The following is a 20,069-nucleotide window of genomic DNA, read 5'->3' on the forward strand; positions in this document are numbered from 1 at the left end:
AATTAAAGATTATTCTATCTTTCAAGCATTCTAACTCTTTTTTTTTTCCTTTTGAGATGGAGTCTCACTTTGTCACCTAGGCTGGAGTGCAGTGGCAAGATCTCGGCTAACTGCAACCTCCACCTCCCAGGTACAAGCGATTCCCCTGCCTCAGCCTCCCGAGTAGCTAGGACTCAGGTGTGTGCCACCACACCTGGCTAATGTTTGTATTTTATTAGAGACAGGTTTTCACCATGTTGGCCAGGCTGGTCTTGAACACCTGACCTCGTAATCGGCCTGCCTTGGCCTCCAAAGTGTTGGGATTACAGACGTAAGCCACTGCACCCAGCTACTAACTCTTAAATCTATTAAACCAACTATTGAGACTTGGGCCTTGTAAAGATGGCTAGTTTATTCTTCGGTCTTTCTCTATTTCTGTAAGAGGTGTGTTTGCAATGTGACAACATTTTCTTACCTGTGTGTTGATGCATTTGAATAATCTTCTGAGAGTCTTTCTTGCTCTGAAATGTGACTTGACATAATATCTACAGAATTACTTAAAAAGTTAGGATATGACATTCTGAATGGAAGAACATTACTTTTCCTATACAATAGGAAGAAGTAATAAGGGAGAATAAAGTTGGGCTGATAGTTTGGTATTATAGAATGAGGAGAGACAGGGAAACTCAGAGGGAGGGGATACTGTCTTTTAACTACTCAAGAATTCTGAATGTGGATTAAATGTCAGATGCATAAGGCAAGAGAAAACAAAAAATAATAAGGTTCCAATTCATGGATTTTATAGTCTAGTAGTCTTTTCTACTGATAATCCTTGAGAGAATTGAGCCTTAATGCCCTAAGCCAGAGGTTCTCAAAGTTAATGTGTATCAGACCCACCTGGAATGCTTGTTAAAATGCAGATTGCTAGACCTTACCCTCAAAGTTTCTAATTCAGTAAGTCTGAATGGGGTCTGAGAGTGTTCATTTCTAACAAGTTCCTAAGTGCTGCTGCTATTGCTGTTGTCTGTTGTATGAAATTAATTACTCTGTTATGCTTTAGAATGGTACTGGTTATATACAATCATTGGGAGAATTTTAGAAATAGTTCCTCAAATCATTTTTCTGTGTTCTCTGCTTTAGATGAGAAGATCTGATGGAGAAACATAATTTTTTTAATTGATGAAATTAATTATAATTCCAAACCTTAGTTCATAAGAGACAGTAAAAATAAAATTGGATAGATGTAGAAAAATTAAGCTAGCAGCCATTTGCGGGATGGATTGGAATGGGAAAGGACAGAGTGTAGGTTCTCTCATCTATCTGCTATCTAGAGTATGATTTAAAAGAGAGCTCTCCATTTGGAATTTTTTGCACTTAGATGTAGGTAGCATCAGCCACACATCAAAGACCAGGTTTTTCGTTTGTTTTTTGGATTTTGTTTTTTTATTTTAAACAGAGTCTCGTTATATTACCCAGGCTGGAGTGCAGTGGCACAAACTTGGCTCACTGCAACCTCTGCCTTCTGGGCTCCGGTGATCCTCCTGTCTCAGCCTTCCAAGTAGCTGGGACCACAGATGCATGCCACCACACCTGGCTAATTTTTATGCAATTTTGGTGGATATGGGATTTCCCATGTTGCCCAGGCTGATCTCAAGACTTCTGAGCTCAAGCGAGCCACCTGCCTCAGCCTTCCAAAGTGCTGGGATTACAGGCATGAGCCACCGCACCTGGCCAAGGACCAGTTTTAAATATAGCACATGCCATAATATCCATGTGCCAGGTTGTAACCTAGAAGTTGTATAGTATTTTACTTTCTCCATGGTTCTCACCACCTTCCTTATCCATATCCTTTATACCTTATAGTTTCCATATACTTCGGTCTCCCTAATTGGATTTCTGGCTTCTAATTTTTGTATTCAATTTGGCATCTGTATATTAAATAATTTATAATTTCGAAGTCTAGATGAGCAGGAGGAAAATTTCTGCATTTTAAGTCTGGAAAAATATATAAGGAAAATATCAGGGGGTTTATATCTTTGTAAATTTTTAATACAAGCAACTTCATACCATGTATACATTGTCAATCTCCAAGTTGTATCTCCAGCCCAGACTTCACATTTCAGCTTGAGACTTGGATATCCTTTTGCCTACCTAATATCTAATTAGCTTCTCAAATGTAACTTGTTGAAATGTAAGCGGATCTTCCCCGACATACGCAAACATCACCTACCGCAGTCTTCCTCTCTCAGTAGTGGTAACCCCTTGCTTCCAGGTGCCCATGCCAGGATTTTGGAGTCATTCTTGTTTTTGCCTTCTCTCTCACTTCTGCTTCCAATCTGTCAGCCAATTCTGTTGGTTCTTACCTTCAGAGTACCTCAAGAATCTGATTAAGAATTGACCAACATCACTGCCATCTCCTGCCTTTTATGCTACCATCACCTTGTACTTGGATTAGTGCAGGCGCTTCCTAAATGATCTGCTTCTAGCCTTTCTCCTCACTCCCATTAGTCTTCTTAATAGACAGCTAGGCTGATCATGTTAAATGTAAGTCTTGTCATTTCACTTCTCTGCTAAAAATCCTCCAGTGGCTTCCCTTTTTACTGGGAATAAAAGGGTAGTGATTTACAGTAACCTTCAAGACCCTACCTAAATAGTTGCCTGCTCCCATTACTTCTCTTGAGTTCATATCCTACTATTTTCTTCCTTACTTTTTTTTTTATTTAGGAAGAAGTTTTATATATAACTTTTTACATGTATATACAGAACATGCATCAAATTATATCTGAAATTATAAAATATGAAAATATAGGTTAAGAAAATAATAGAAAAATGGTACTATATAGATACATAGCTCTGTAGAAAATGCAGATTTTCATTTATTTTAATTTTTGAAAAAATTTTTTTTTCTTAAATTGCATTTTAGGTTTTGGGGTACATGTGAAGAACATGCAAGATTGTTGCATAGGTACACACATGGCAACTTGATTTACTGCCTTCCTCCCATTTACCTATATCTGGCAATTTCTCCCCATGCTATCTCTCCCCAACTCACCACCCCTCACTGTCCCTCCCCTATTAACCTCCAACAGACCCCAGTGTATGATGCTCCCCTCGCTGTGTCCATGTGTTCTTATAGTTCAACACCCGCCTATGAGTGAGAACATGCGGTGTTTGATTTTCTGTTCTTGTGTCAGTTTGCTGAGAATGATGGTTTCCAGGTTCATCCATGTCCCTACAAAGGACACGAACTCATCGTTTTTGATGGCTGCATAATATTCCATGGTGTATATATACCACATTTTCCCTGTGCAGTCTATCATCGATGGGCATTTGGGTTGGTTCTAGGTTTGTTTGTTGTTGCTGTTGTTGTTTTTGGTACCAAATTTTTTTATTTGAAGGAATGGTACAAAGAACTTAAGTGGATGTTTTGGTACAACTTATAGAAAACGTAAAGGAAACCCCAATATGCATGCACTGCCTTGGTGACCAGGGAAGTCACCCCGTGGCTATGGGGAAATTAGCCTAAGGCTTAGCTTTCATTATCACTGTCTTCCAGGGTGTACTTGTCAAAGAGATATTCTGCCAAGCCAGATTGGGGTGCTCCCATCTTGCGCAAGTTGGTCATTTGGTCACCCAATTCTTTAATGGATTTCACCTGCTCATTCAGGTAATGTGTCTCAATGAAGCCACACAAATGGGGGTCATTTTTGTCAGTGGCCAGTTTGTGCAGTTCCAGTAGTGACTGATTCACACTTTTTTCCAAATGTAATGCACCCTCCATCACATTCAGCCCGCTCTCCCAGTCATCATGGTCTGGTTTCTTGATATCCTGAAGGAAGATGCGGCCACCTCGTTGGTTCTGCAGCTTCATCAGTTTCTTGGCATGTTTCCTCTCCTCATGAGATTGGTGAAGAAAGTACTTGGCAAAGTTCTGCAAAGCTACATCATCGCGGTCAAAGTAGTAAAACATGGGCAGGTAAACATAGGAGGCATAGAGCTCCAGGTTGATCTGAAGGTTGATGGTGGCCTCTGAATCCTGATGGTAGTTCTGGTGCACCTGTGAAGGTGATGTGGTCGTCATGGCGGCTCCTAAGGAGAGGTGGTGGCAGCGGTGGCTACACGGCGCTGGAGAGGCAGCGGGGGCCTTGGGGTGGTCCGAGGACACAGTGTGGAGGTGACAGAGGGCTGGCTGTGGGCGGCGGGCTGGGGTCGGGGATGAGTGCGGGGTTCCGTCCATACACTGTTGAAGCAGGAAACTGCGGCGACTGTCAGCGAAGAACTTCTCAGTTCCAGGTCTTTGCTATTGTAAACACTGCTGCAATGAACATTCGTGTGCATTTGTCCTTATAGTAGAATGATTTATAATCCTTCAGATATATACCCAGTAATGGGATTGCTGGGTCAAATGGAATTTCTATTTCTAGGTCCTTGAGGAATCACCACACTGTCTTCCACAATACTTGAACTAATTTACACTCCCACCAACAGTGTAAAAGTGTTCCTATTTCTCCACATCCTCTCCAGCATCTGTTGTCTCCAGATTTTCTAATGATCACCATTCTAACTGGCGTGAGATGGTATCTCAATGTAGTTTTGATTTGCATTTTTCTAATGACCAATGATGATGAGCATTTTTTCATATGTTTGTTGGCGTCATGTATGTCTTCTTTTGTAAAGTGTCTGTTCATATCCTTTGCCCACTTTTAAATGGGCTTGTTTGTTTTTTTCTGTAAATCTGTTTTAGTTCTTTGTAAATTCTGGATATCAGCCCTTTGTCAGATGGGTAAACAGCAAAAATTTTTTCCCATTCTGTTGGTTGCAAATTCACTCTACTGACTGTTTCTTTTGCCGTGCAAGAGCTGTGGAGTTTGATTAGGTCCCATTTGTCTATTTTGGCTTTTGTTGCCAATGCTTTTGGTATTTTGGTCATGAAGTCCTTGCCTACATCTATGTCCTGAATGGTTTTGCCTAGATTTTCTTCTAGGGTTTTTATGATGTTAGGTCTTATGTTTAAGTCTTTAATCCATCTGGAGTTAATTTTAGTGTAAGGTGTCAGGAAGGGGTCCAGTTTCTGCTTTCTGCACATGGCTAGCCAGTTTTGCCAGCACCATTTATTAAACATGGAATCCTTTCCCCATTGCTTGTTTTTGTCAGGCTTGTCAAAGATCAGATGGTTGTAGATATGTTGTGTTGCCTCCGAGGCCTTTGTTCTGTTCCATTGGTCCAGATCTCTGTTTTGGTACCAGTACCATGCTGTTTTGATTACTGTAGCCTTGTAGTATAGTTTGAAGTCCGATAGTGTGATGCTTCCCACTTTGTTCTTTTTGCCTAGAATTGACTTGGCTATGTGGGCTCTCTTTTGGTTCCATATGAAGTTTAAGGTGTTTTTTTTCCAGTTCTGTGAAGAAGGTCACTGGTAGCTTGATGGGGATAGCGTTGAATCTGTAAATTACTTTGGGTAGTATGGCCATTTTCACGATATTGATTCTTCCTAACCATGAACATGGAATGTTTCTCCATCTGTTTGTGTCCTCTCTTATGTCGTTGAGCAGTGGTTTGAAGTTCTCCTTGAAGAGGTCCTTTTTCATTCCTTGTCAGTTGTATTCCTAGGTATTTTATTCTCTTTGTAGCAATTGTGAATGGCAGTTTGTTCTTGATTTGGCTCTCTTTAAGTCTGTTATTGGTATATAGGAATGCTTGTGATTTTTACACATTGATATTTTTAATCCTGAGACTTTGTTGAAATTGCTTATCAGTTTCAGGAGATTTTGGGCTGAGACGATGGGGTCTTCTAGATATACAATCATGTCGTCTGCAAATAGAGACAATTTGACTTCCTCCTTTCCTGTTTGAATCCTCTTTATTTATTTTCCTTGCCTGATTGCTCTGGCTAGAACTTCCAGTACTATATTGAATAGGAGTGGTGAGAGAGGGCATCCTTGTCTAGTGCCAGATTTCAAAGGGAATGCTTCCAGTTTTTGCCCATTGAGTATGATATTGGCCGTTGGTTTGTCGTAAATAGCTTTTATTATTTTGAGATACGTTCCATCAATACCTAGTTTATTGAGTTCCATCAATACCTAGTTTATTTAGCTTAAAGGGCTGTTGAATTTTGTCAAAGGCCTTCTCTGCTTCAGTTGAGATAATCATGTGGTTTTTGTCTTTGGTTCTGTTTATGTGGTGAATTACGTTTATAGACTTGCGTATGTTGAACCAACCTTGCATCCCTGGGATTAATCCTACTTGATCATGGTGGATAAGCTTTTTAATGTGCTGTTGCAGTCAGCTTGCCAGTATTTTATTGAAGATTTTTGCATCTATGTTCATCATGGATATTGGCCTGAAGTTTTCTTTTCTTGTTGAGTCTCTGCCGGGTTTTGGTATCAGGATGATGTTGGTCTCATAAAATGATTTGGGAAGGATTTCCTCTTTTTGGATTATTTGGAATAGTTTCAGAAGGAATGGTACCAGCTCCTCTTTGTATGTCTGGTAGAATTCGGCTGTGAACCCATCTGGACCTGGGCTTTTTTTGGGTGGTAGGGTCTTAATTGCTGCCTCAACTTCAGACCTTGTTATTGGTCTATTCAGCATTTCGACTTCTTCCTGGTTTAGGCTTGGGAGGATGCAAGTGTCCAGGAATTTATCCATTTCTTCCAGGTTTACTAGTTTATGTACATAGAGTTGTTTGTAATAATCTCTGATGATGGTTTGAATTTCTGTGGAATCTGTGGTGATATCCCTGTTATTGTTTTTTATTGCATCTATTTGATTATTCTCTCCTTTCTATTTTATTAATCTAGCTAGTGGTCTATTTTGTTGATCTTTTCGAAAAACCAGCTCCCGGATTTATTGATTTTTTTTGAAAGGTTTTTTTTTTTTTTGTCTCTATCTTCTTCAGTTCTGCTCTGATTTTAGTTATTTCTTGTCTTCTGCTGGCTTTTGAGTTTTTTTGATCCTACTCCTCTAGCTCTTTGAATTTTGACGATAGCGTGTCAATTTTAGATCTCTTCTTGCTTCTCATGTGGACATTTATTGCTATATATTTTCCTCTAGAGACTGCTTTAAATGTGTCCCAGAGATTCTGGTATGTTGTGTCTTCATTCTCGTTGGTTTCGAAGAACATCTTTATTTCTGCCTTCATTTCATTGTTTATTCAGTCAACATTCAAAAGCCAGTTGTTTAGTTTCCATGAAGCTGTGCGGTTCTGAGTTAGTTTCTGAATTCTGAGTTCCAACTTGATTGCACTGTGGTCTGAGAGACTGTTTGTTACGATTTCCATTCTTTTGCATTTGCTGAAGAGTGATTTACTTCAATTATGTGGTCAATTTTGGAGTAGGTGCGATGTGGTGCTGAGAGGAATGTATATTCTGTGGATCTGGGTTGGAGAGTTCTATAAATGTCTATTAGGTTTGCTTGTTCCAGGTCTGAGTTCAAGTCCTGCATATCCTTGTTTATTTTCTGTCTCGTTGATCCGTCTAATATTGACAATGGGGTGTTAAAGTCTCCTACTGTTATTGTGTGGGAGTCTTTGAGTCTCTTTGTATGTCATTAAGAACTTGCCTTATGTATCTGGGTGCTCCTGTATTGGGTGCATATATATTTAGGATCGTTAGCTCTTCTTGTTGCATTGATCCTTTTACCATTGTATAGTGTCCTTCTTTGTCTCTTTTGATCTTTGTTGGTTTAAAGTCTGTTTTATCAGAGACAAGAATTGCAACTCCTCTTTCTTACTTTCTATGCTTCAGTAACAGTGGCCTCCTTTTTGTTCCTTGAACACATAGGGTATGCTCCTGCATGTGCACTGGATATTTCCTCTCTCCCCTAGATACCACATGGCTCACTACATCACCTTCTTTAACTTGTTAATGAAACATCACTTTGGGCCTGGCTGGTGGCTCACACCTGTAATCCTAGCACTTTGGGAGGCTGAAGCAGGAGGATCATTTGAGTCCAGGAATTCAAGACTAGCCTGGCAACATGGTGAGACCTCCTCTCTACAAAAGGTAAACAAAATTAGCTGGGCATAGTGGTGCACAACTGTAGTCCCAGCTACTCAAGACTGCTGAAGTTGGAGAATCACTTGAGCCCGGGAGGCTGACACTGCAATGAGTCATGATTGCTCCATTGTGCTCCAGCATGAGTTGCAGAGTGAGACCCTCTTTCAAAAAAAAAAAGTCACTTTGGCAAGGCCTTTGCTGACTACTCCTTTAGACATAACAGCACCCCAAAACTCTCCTTGCTGGCTTTATTTGAGAAAAAACAAATGCAGTGATTTTAGTTTATTTTGTTCCTGCTGCATTCCTCTTCATCTACAATAATGCCTAGCACATGCTAGGTGGTTGATAAATAGTTGTTGCAGCAGATTATTATTTTAGCTGTCAAAAAGAGTATTGGTTTCCTCTGAGAAGTACCCTTGAAAATCCTGTAACTCTAGCATAGGCTTCCAATTGTGGACTTCCAACATGTACTCTGCTTTTCTTTTTCTAAAATCGATAAATGCTACACCTCTCTTGTTTGGATTTGAAATTACTATGTGTTTCTTCGACAACATGCTATGCCTGTCATAAACTGTAGTTCCTAAGTTTATGTATTATACTGAGTAATAATTAAGCATCCTTTAATTCTCTTTAAGGTATATGAAGTATTAAATGCTATCATTGACTGCGGTGCTTCCTAACACTAAGAGATATTTTGGTATGCATTTTGCTTTTAGATGACTTTATGTCATGATTTATAACTTTAAACCAAAGCTTTTTTCATATTCTCCAAGAAATGTTAATACTTATTTTTTTCTTTAAGGCTGGATTGAGAGTATTGTTCCTGTTTTGATTTTTGAGGGTTTTGTGCATTTTAGTATTTTTGTGTAGCTAGTGCTTCATAACTGCCCTAATTGAAGCTGTTAAGTTTCATGGAAGCACCTTTTTCTCTTACTCAAACTTCACTTTTATGTACTTGCTATGGAAGTCATATACTTCAGATTTTTCGTTTCAGGTATTGTACTCTATTGTCAAATCATGTTTTGAATCGTGTCCTAACTTTTCAATTTGAAAGAGTCATTGTAGCACTTACGTTCATCCTGCTGCCATTTCTTCAGGATGCAGAGAAGCACAGTGACTCTAGTCTCGCTTCTTCATGTCTCTTTTAGATGTTACAGGCTGTTATACTCTACCCTTCATTACTTCATTAAGATTGATGGAAAATAAGTGAATTTTAAAACATTAAGTCAAATGCATAGGATTCAGGTTCCTATTTCTGATGTCGGAGAGGCTCTAGCCTCAGACTGGGTCTATGGGCTTGGCAACAGACAGTAGACATGGGAGCTCTTAACTCCCTTTTAAATATAACTTATATTTAGTTGCTATGGCAATGGAATGTGCTTAATGCTAAGATTCTGTATCTATAGCTGAAGATGTGTACAGCATAAATTAATTCTTTCATATGCACGCCTGGACTTGAATGTCAACATGCATAGTAGTAGGGGCTTTGCTGAGAAAACAGATACTGCTACATAACTTAAGACACCCTGTAGGAAAAAAAAGCCTAGGTTCAAAGATAAGCACAACTTTACCCAAAATAGTGATAAATTAGAACCAACTTAAATGTAAAACAAAAACTGAATTATTACCTGTATAGCAGAATTTGATTGTTATTAAAATGTGTCCAAGGGATACTTAACCAAATGGAGAAATGTTCACAAGGAAGTAAGTACAAAAAGAAAGATTACAAGTTTCGTATATAGCATGTTTCGTTCTGCAATTAAAAGAAAGCTGTATACATACAAGAAAGAGAAAGAGAAAATATGCCAATATGTTGACACTGAATAATTCAGGATTTGGAGATTATAATGATCTTTTTATTTTCTTATTTTTACTTTTTCATATATTTTCCTGTTTAGATAACTATCTATAATTTTGTTTTTAAAAGAAAGAAAAAGATTTTGGAGACAGCTGTGTGATTCTAGGGAAGTTAATTAGTGATCACAGTGATGATGGCTACGTTATACTGAGCACCTAGTATTTAACAAATGTTGTGTGTATTTTACACATTTTGTCACCCTTACTTTATAATGACCCAGCAAGGGAGGCCTAATTGTCTATATTTACATATTGGAAAAAAGGCTCAAAAACTTTAAGTAGCTTGTAAGCTAGTAAGTTGTAGAACCAGGATTCAAACCAAGATTTGTGTTCATAATTTTCTCAATATAGCCTTTTCAAAATGATTAAACTTCCAAACCTGTGTTTTCTTATTGTAAAATGCAGGCGAGATTGTATGGGAATGAAATGACAGAAGGTACATAGACCACAGTATTAGGTTTTTACACCTGTATTCTTCAAGCTTTATTATGGAATATGTTCATTTAACAATATTATCTAAGATGTAATTCTGTAATATTAAACCTGTAAGTTGCATTTCTTCAAAGAAGAGCTATGTTAATCCATTGGTTAACATTTTGTCCTGTTTTTGTGTTTACCCAGTATAGTTTTAGTCATTTTTGGAAAGCTTGGATTACAGAAAGATAAATGATACTGTATTAAAAGAGGTAAAGCTGTATTTCTCACCTTCCTTAAAACATCTTTATATATAACATATATGTAATATATATATTATATATTACATATATGTAATACTTTTTTATATATATGTAGAATATATATTTTGCTGCACTTTAAGTTAAAACATGTCTTAAGAAACCTGATATTTTGCTGGGGGTTGGAGGGACCTCTGTTCCTTACTTGAGTTCTGAGCCAAGTGAGTAGCCAAAAAAGTAAGCATATCCAGTTTTTTCTTCCCAGATTCGTTAATATCCCTGGGGTTGATAAAGGTCAGGAATATTATTGCAAATGGAAGAAAGCATTAAAAATGGAAAAGAAGTATTAGTGTCAATACCTCTCTCAAGTTTCATACTTTTGTTTAAAAGTTAGTGTAAAGAAGTTACTGAAACATGTAAGTATGATAAATTGGGGTCTGGCTGATAGTTACTATAATTGTCACCAAAATACATACCTACATAGGAGTATAGATATAGATTACTTATGTTCAGGATTACTCTGTTGCTTATGGGTATAATGAACACACTTCTCACAGTATTCAGGACAAATATGATTTCAAGTATTATTTAATATATTTGGCCTCTCTGTTAATTATGTGTCCTAATTTGGGATTTGGAAAATATGGACAGTATTATCTTTGGGAAATATAAAGAAGTATAAAACCATTGCCCAGAAGTTTACAATTTGACTGGACAAGTAAAATATTCCTTAAGACAGTGAACATGTAACTTTTAAAAAATGTGTTGTATCTATTGCATAGTGTTCCAATTTATGATTAACCACCACTTATTCTCTCTATCCTAGTGATGAACACCTAGATTATTTTGCATTTTTAAGAAACGAACTTCAGGATAGTGGTTTTTGTTTTTCGTTTTACTGGGAGAGAAAAGGAGGTAAAGGGATTGTGGCAGAGGGAAAACCTAAGTTATATGTTTAAAAAATAAGAAATTTGATAATTATGGGGGAAGAGGCAATGACATTGTGGATATGAAGTAAATTAATGCTAACCATAGTAACAATTCAGAGGAGGAGGAAAGTATTTTCAGGAATCAATCTTTCATTCGTCAATGATTTTTTTTTTTTTTTTTTTTTTTTTTTTTTTTTGGAGAGAGAGTCATGCCCTGTCACCCAGGCTGGAGTACAGTGGTGCATTCATAGCTCGCTGCCACCTCTACCTCCCGGGTTCAAGCAATTCTTGTGCCTCAGCCTCCTGAGTAGCTGGGACTATAGGTACAATGCCACCACACCTGGCTAATTTTTTTTTTTTTTTTTTTTTTTTTTTTAAGAGAAGAAGTTTCTCCACGTTGGCCAGGCTGGTTTCAAACTCCTGGCCTCAAGTGATGTGCCTACCTTGGCCTCCCAAAGTGCTAGAATTACAGGCATGAACCACTGTGCCCGGCCTTATTCATCAATAAATACCTATTAAGTTTTTTAATGTGCCAAAATGCTAGGTGTTAGTGTTACACCATTGAATAAAACAATCATGGTCTCTGCCCTTAGGAAACTTATAATCTAGTGGGATAGACAAACACTAAACATAGAAATAAATCAAATTTGTAGCAAATGATTTGAAGGGATACATAGATTCAGTGACAGTGAATAATGTCATAACAGGATTAAAGACCAATAGATAGAGTATTCAAAGAAAGTATCTCTGAATACATGATTTTTTAAAATTATTTTAGAGACAGTCTTGCTCTGCTGCCCAGGATAGAGTGCAGTGACGCTATCATAGCTCACTGTAACGTCAGAATCCTGAACTGAAGTAATCTTCCTGTCTTCCTGCTTCCCAAGTTGCTAGGACCACATGTGTGCACCACCATAACTGGCTAATTTTTTCACATTTTGTAGAGATGGAGTTTTGCTGTGTTGCTCAGGCTTATCTTTAACTCCTGGCCTCAAGCAATCCTCCCATCTCCCAAAGCACTGGAATTACAGATAAGCCATCACCCGCAGTGGAAGACATGATATTTAAGACAAGCTGGAAGGATGAGAAGATGTTAAAGTCTAACAATTGAGGAAAGAGTAATAAGAATATTTCAGGCAGAAGGAAGTGCATATGCAAAAACCCTAAGGGTTAAAAAAAAAAAAGGAAAGGAAAAAGAGTTGATATATTCAGGGAGCAGAAAAGGGGCCAGTGTAGCTGGAGCATACTAAGCACGACGTGGGAGGAATTTGAATACTATTCTGATGCAGCTTCAAGCCATTGAATTTGCTGTAAAGCAAAACATAACTATTCTCTGGCTGCTGTGTGGAAAATAGATTGTAGTGATGAGAGGGCAAAAGTAGAAACGGACAAATGAATGAGGCTGTTGCAGTTGTTGAGCTAAGAGGTAAAGGTGACCGGAGCTGAGATTATCCAAGAGATGGCAAGGTTTGGTCATATTTATATTTTCAGACTGGACCTGACAAAGCTTACTGAGGGATTGAATGTGTAGTATGAGGGGAAGAAAGGACTCAAGGTTTACTTTTCTGTTATTGGCCTGAGGGAGCAGGTGACAGTGTCATGTATGAGATATGTAAGATTGGAGGAAGAACAAGTTGGTAGAAAGGATCAAAAGAATTGAGGTAATCAATTACACCTCCAGTACAAAGTGTCAAATAGGCACTGATATAGGAGTCTGGATATCAGAACAGAAGTCAGTAGTTCAGAAGTTAGGAATCATCAGTATACGTTAGTAAGTATCTGTGGTATTTAAACTCCTAAAACAGAATGAGATCAACTAGGGAAAAATGTGGTTGAAGAAGTAGGTGTGGGGCTTAGGAGCAAGCTCAGAGGACCTCTAACATTTAGACACCAGATAAATTCCATCAGAAATCTGAGAAGCAGGTATCCAGTGAGGTTGGAGGAAAGAAAGGAGGTCCTGGTGTCTTGGTAGCTGAAACAGGGAAGTATTTCAGAAAGGAGGAAAAGAGAACATTTATTCAGAAGACTGCTACGATTTCAGGTAGGGTGAGAGTAGGAGAAAATATATTGGATTTTGTGATATGGTCAGTGTCCAGTTAAGTGATAGAAACCACAAAGTAGTGTGAAAAGGGAAGGTTTAATGTAAAGAATTATTTACTCTAACAGGAGATTACCTACTGAGGGGGAAAGAGAACTCTAAAGAACATATGTATGTGTGTGTGTGTGTGTGTGTGCGCGTGTGTGTGTGTGTGTATATATATATATATATATATATATATATATATATATATATATCTCTCAGAATACCACTAGGCCTGAGGCAGAGCACCCAAGAAATCTCATTACCACTAGGCCTGAGGCAGAGCACCCAAGAAAGGAACAAATCTGAAAGAGGCCCCCTCTACCATCCCTGAACTGAGATTCAAAGGTCATTAGAGAGGGGATAGCTGTGGCCGTTGGGATGGCAGAGAAGTTCTCTGGGGTGCTGCACTCAAGAACTCACCTATAGAAAACCCTCCTTTGAGGGGCCAGGGAAAACAGCCCGTGGGAGGTGCTCCACCAACAGAACTCACTGGGGCCACTGTGTACTGCCTGGAAAGCTATCTTCTAGGGTGCTGGGGAAGAAACTGTAGACCTGTCTGGGACTCTACTCATGGGGATGATATGTACTTAGAAGCCATCTTGCAGGATCCCAAGATAAGTTGCCAACAGGAAGGTACCATTCACAGTTAGCATCCACACACTACTGAAGCCTACTGGAAGAATAGAGCAAAACCAGGAAAAGAATCCTTTCTCCTGTAGTGTCCCTCCCATATACAGCTACAGCCAGCAAAAGAAAGTAGTTTCCAGTGCCCACTTTCATTAAAGCACAGCAGGTAATGGAGAATGAATTTTGAGTTGAGAGGCAATAAGTTTACAGTTGGCACACATGGAATATTGCTATTGGTAAACAGTCAGGGAGTGGTGAGAATAGAAGCCAAATTGCAGTGAGTTGAAGAGCAAATGGGAAATGATGAATGGAACAGGTTTGTAAATAACTCTTTTGAAAAGATTCACTGTTAAGTAGGACAGAGTTAAGGTATAGTAGATACTGTGTGGGATGTTTGTGGAGTTTTTGTTTCATTTATATTTTTTAGAATGTGAGAACTTTTTATTGAATATACATACATACATAAAAACACAGAAATCAAGAATACAGCTCAATAAAGAATCACAAAGTGAATACAGCTATGTAATTAGCATCCAGATCCAGATCTAGAATATAATCAGTACCAGAGAAGCCTTCCCTCATCCATCCAGTGAAAATTATGCCTCCCAAAAGTAACTATTATCATGACTTCAACAACACAGTTTTGTCATTGTGGTTGTTCTTCGCATAAGTTGAATCATATAGTATATGCTAATCTGTGTCTTTTCTTTTTTTTTTTTGAGACGGAGTTTCGCTCTTGTTACCCAGGCTGGAGTGCAATGGCTCGATCTCAGCTCACCGCAACCTCCGCCTCCTGGGTTCAGGCAATTCTCCTGCCTCAGCCTCCTGAGTAGCTGGGATTACAGGCACGCGCCACCGTGCCCAGCTAGTTTTTTGTATTTTTAGTAGAGATGGGGTTTCACCATGTTGACCAGGATGGTCTCGATCTCTCGACCTCGTGATCCACTCGCCTCGGCCTCCCAAAGTGCTGGGATTACAGGCTTGAGCCACCGCGCCCGGCCTCCATAGAGATTTCTATTTGTCTTGTATATCTTTGTTTATGCTACGGTGATGAAGGTGTTCCTTCATATTTTCTTCTGAAAGCATTATTGTTTTACCTTTCACATATATGTATGCAGTTCATCTGGTGTGGGGTTTTGGATAGGGTTCAAGATTAATTTTTTCATATGGATATGCAAGTGACCATGCATCTATTGAGAAGACTATCCTTTAAGCTAGGAGATTTTTTAATGATAGAAAATAACAGAACATGTTTGCATGTTGATGGATGATCTAGATGGGTGATTATCATTCTCTAGATTTTAGGGAAACGGTGGTTTAGGAATGGATTAAGACAAATGAAATAACATAATTTTTGGAAAGGAAGGAAAGGTTTTTGAAAAGGAAGGGATCTATTGCATAAATAGAACATATGCCTTTGCTTCTACAGGTGTGTACTTTCATTGTAACAAATAAAAGAGAAAAACACGTTCAAGTACAGATTGGGTTTTAAACTTGACCATGAGGAGAGGAAAAAATTCTTTCTGTATACTTCTGTTTTGTTTTTGAGATAAAGGTGGGTCCTGAGAAGATACGTCAAGAAGGAAAGGCTTTCTTTGCACATGAATATTTAGTTGTTTCGATACCATTTGTTGAAAACCCTATTCTTTCTCCACTGAGTTACTTTGTACCTGGAGTGCAGCTCTACTAAACTATGTCTTGACTGTGGTAAAAGGGGGTTTCTCCAGAAAAATTGGATTGTTCTTAATAGCGAAGGTATGGAACCATTGTCAGGTAGATAAAATTGGAATATAACGGAAGAAAGCATTTGTGGCCCCTTGATCTTTAAAGGCATATGATTGTATTTTTGCAAAATCAGTGAATTAAAAACTGAAGCAATCATGTTATAAAAGGCTTTATCTTCTTTTAGAATTTGTCTTTACTCTTTTTCCGGGGAGAAGGGACAGGGCCTCGCTCTGTCACACAAGCTGGAATGTAGTGGTGCAGTCTTGGCTCACTGCAACCTCTGGGTTCTGGGTTGAAGCGATCCTCCCACCTTAGCCTTTCATTAGCTGAGATTAGAGGGATGAACCACCACACCTGGCCAATTTTTGTATTTTTAGTAGAGACTGAGTTTCAGCATGTTGCCTAGGCTGGTTTCGAACTCCTGGACCCAAGCGATCCTCTCACCTCAACCTCTCAAAGTGCTGAGGTTACAACCCTGAGCCACTGCACTTGGCCTGTCTTAAATGGTGTCCTTTTACTTAATAGTAACACTACCACAGTGGACCAGGTATTTCCTTTCAACTTGCATCTTATCTAAAGTGCCTTACATTAAGCTTTTGTTTAGTAAGTTTTAAGAGATTTGAGGGAGAAATACTCTTCGTTTTTAGAACAGCTTGTGGTAGAGTGTTTGGGGAAAGCATTACTCTAAAGTATAAATTATTTATCACAAGAAGATACTTTTGCAAATGTGGCAGTAGGCCACAGTGTTTTCCAGACTCTTCTTTAATGTTTGACTTTAAACAGGAAGAACATTAGAAATTGTATCGTTCATCTTATAATACAATTGATAGTATTATGCATTGCCTATAGTATAGGCACTTTCCTCTGAAATCTCCTTTGTAATAGCATATCTTACCCTGTTTCTTAGATTGAATCAGTGGGCTAGCATTGAGGGACAGGAAAATAATAAAATATTCCCTGATTCTAAACCAGTTTCCTTAAGTGAGGGCTATAGTTATTCAGCAATCTAAGAGTTTGACTATTACCCAGTAAGCCTATGATTCAGAAATAATCTTTCACTTAAATTAGAAAAAGCAAGTAGAACCTGATAGAAAAATAAATATCTTTATATTGTCTTGTGATTTGTTCTTTCAGTAAGAGAAGTGAAGTAGACCCACTGGAAAAGTTTCTTTGTGTTATGCTTTCATTCACATAATGATTACTCAGTAACAGCATCTTAATTTATGAAGAATATGTAAATATGTGAAATTTTGGGAAAGCCCTGTAAGGAAAACCATTTTACTGTTAACAGACATTTTATAGGGCCCTGTTGCTCTAGTATAGACTAGAATTATTCTGACTTTATTTTATGTAAGCCTAAAGTAACTTGATTCATTGATACCTTCCAAGGGGTTAGCAGCTATCACCTAAAATATTTTGGCCACCTTGGCATTGTATCTTCTTTCTTTCTCATAACTGAAAGTATTCAACTATCTCTTATTGACTAACTATCTGTAATACAGTTTCTGGTCTTTAAAAAAAATTTTTATTTATTATTATTATTATTATTTTTTTGTATTTTTTGTCTGTCTGCCATGTATTTGTATCAGGATGATGTTGGCCTCATAGAATGAGTTAGAAAGAAGTCTCTCCTTTTCAGTTGTTTGGAATAGTTTCAGAATGAATGGTACAGGCTCCTCTTTGTACCTGTGGTAGAATTGGTCTGTGAATCTGTCTGGTCCTGGGGGTGTTTTTTTTTTTTTTTTTAGAAAGAAAAAAAGAATAATACGAAAAAGAATAAAGAAGAAGAAGAAAGAGAAAGAGGAAGAGGGAGAGAGAATGGGGGTATTGCTTTGTTGCCCGGGCTAGAATGCAATATAAATATGGGTATGCCTATATATAATTGTCCTTAATAATGGAGACATGAAAGAAAATGAGGGAAGAGAATAAAAAACAAGGAGCCAACCAACATTTCGTTTAAACTTCTAAGTTGATATGATGTGGTACTGATAAGAGTGTATATTTTGTGTAAAGTGGAAAGTTCTATAAATATTAATTACGTTTACTTGTTCCAGATCTGAGTTCAAGTCCTGGATATCGTTATTAATTTTCTGTCGCATTGATCTGTCTAATATTAATGTTGAAGTTTCCCACTATTGTATGGGAGTCTAAGTCTCTTTATAAGTCTTGTATGTCTGGGTATTCCTGTATTGGGTGCATAGATATTTAGGATCTTTAACTCTTCTTGTTGTTGCGTTGATTCTTTTATTGTTTTTTTTTTTTTTTGACGGAGTTTCGCTCTTGTTAACCCAGGCTGGAGTGCAATGGCACGATCTCGGCTCACCGCAACCTCCGCCTCCTGGGTTCAGGCAATTCTCCTGCCTCAGCCTCCTGAGTAGCTGGGATTACAGGCACACGCCACCATGCCCAGCTAATTTTTTGTATTTTTAGTAGAGACGGGGTTTCACCATGTTGACCAGGCTGGTCTCGATCTCTTGACCTCGTGATCCACCCGCCTCGGCCTCCCAAAGTGCTGGGATTACAGGCTTGAGCCACCGTGCCCGGCCCCTTTTATTGTTATATAATATCCTTCTTTGCTTCTTTTGATCCTTGTTGCTTTAAAGACTATTTTATCAGAGGCAAAAATTGTAACTTCTGCTTTTTATTTATTTATTTTAGCTCTCTGTTTGGTTGGTAAATCTTTCTGCATCCCTTTTTTTGAGTCTTTGTGTATCCTTGAACGTGAGATGGGTCTGGATGCAGCATACCGATGGGTTTTAGTTTTTTGTCCAAATTGCCTGTCTGTCTTTGAATTGGGGAATTTAGTCAATTTAAATTTAGAATTAATAATGATATATGTGAGTTTAATACTGCCATTTAATATTAGCTGGCTAATTTGCCCGTTAGTTGATGTAAATTCTTCATTATATTGATGTTCTTTACTTTTTGGTATTTTTTAGAAAGGCTGATACTGTTTGTTCCTTTCTATGTGTAGTGGTTCTTTCAGAAGAAGCTCTTGTAAAGCAGGCCTGGTGGTGATGAATTCTCTGAGTGCTTGCTTGTTCACAAAAAACTTTATTTTTCCTTCACTTATGAAGCTTAGTTTGGCTGGATGTGAAATTCTTGGTTGAAAGTTCTTTTCTTTAAGGATGTTGAATATTGGTCCCCACTCTCTTCTGGCTTGTAGGGTTTCTGCTGAGAGATCTGCTGTAAGTCTGATAGGCTTCCCTTTGTGGGTAACCTGACCTTTCTCTCTGGCTGCCCTTAGTATTTTCTCCTTTATTTCAACCCTGGTGAATCTGACGATGATGTGCCTTGGGGTTGCTCTTCTTGAGGAATATCTTTGTGGTGTTCTTTGTATTACCTGGAGTTGAATATTATCCTGCCTTACTAAGTTGGGAAAATTTTGCTGAATAATATCCTGAAGTGTATTTTCCAGCTTGGATTCATTCTCTTCATCACATTCAGGTACACCTATCAAGCGTAGATTAGGTCTTTTCACATAGTCCCATATTTCTTGGAGACTTTGCTCGTTCCTTTTTATCCTTTTTTCTCTAATCTTGTCTTCTAGTTTTATTTCATTGAGTTGGTCTTTGACCTCTGATATCCTTTCTTCTGCTTGATCAATTCAGCTGTTAAAACTTGTGCATACTTCACGTAGTTCTCGTATTGTGTTTTTCAGCTCCATCAATTCACTTGTTTTCCTCTCTAAATTGTGTATTCTTGTTGACATTTCATCAAACCTTTTTTCAAAGTTCTTAGTTTCTTTAGATTGTGTTAGAACAAGTTCTTTTAATTCATAGAAGTTTCTTATTATCCACATTTTGAAGCCTGCTTCTGTAATTACAGGAACACACTCATTCTCCATCAAGCCTTGTTTCGTTGCTGATGAGGAACTGGGATCCCCTGCTGAGGAGGAGGCGTTCTGATCTTGGGTATTCTCAGCCTTTTTTGACTGTTTTCTTCCCTTCGTTGTAGATTTATCCATCTGTGGTCTTTATAATTACCATCTTTGTAATTGGGTTTCTGAGTGGACATCCAACTTATTGATTCTCAGCGCCGAAATCTGAGCAACCCACTGTGCAGACTAAATCAGCGGCGTTAAGGTTGATGGTGCTTTTCTGACTCTGCACCAAGAACCAACGCTCTGAGGTGCTGGCAAAACCGCCTTGCCGGTTACAAGAGTCGCGCTGGCGACCCGTGGGGCTCCTCCGCTGGG

The 20,069-nt window shown here is 38.4% G+C and overlaps 1 protein-coding gene and 1 pseudogene across 6 annotated transcripts in view; one reads left to right on the plus strand and one right to left on the minus strand.

The window, feature by feature from the left end:
* Positions 1-20,069, plus strand: part of ANKIB1 (ankyrin repeat and IBR domain containing 1) — a 167,452-nt gene that overhangs the window by 11,517 nt on the left and 135,866 nt on the right. For 2 of the 6 annotated variants that reach the window (XM_074379413.1, XM_074379414.1), the window contains exon 2: positions 19,700-19,785. The exons of the other annotated variants lie outside the window; for them this stretch is intronic. The gene's annotated coding sequence lies outside the window, so the exon portion shown is untranslated. The remainder of the gene's footprint in view (positions 1-19,699; positions 19,786-20,069) is intronic. 6 annotated transcript variants of the gene reach the window in all.
* On the minus strand, positions 3,387-4,060 carry LOC120365284 (ferritin heavy chain pseudogene; annotated as a pseudogene).

Source organism: Saimiri boliviensis, chromosome 10 (genome assembly GCF_048565385.1).
Source record: "Saimiri boliviensis isolate mSaiBol1 chromosome 10, mSaiBol1.pri, whole genome shotgun sequence".
NCBI lineage: Eukaryota > Metazoa > Chordata > Mammalia > Primates > Cebidae > Saimiri > Saimiri boliviensis.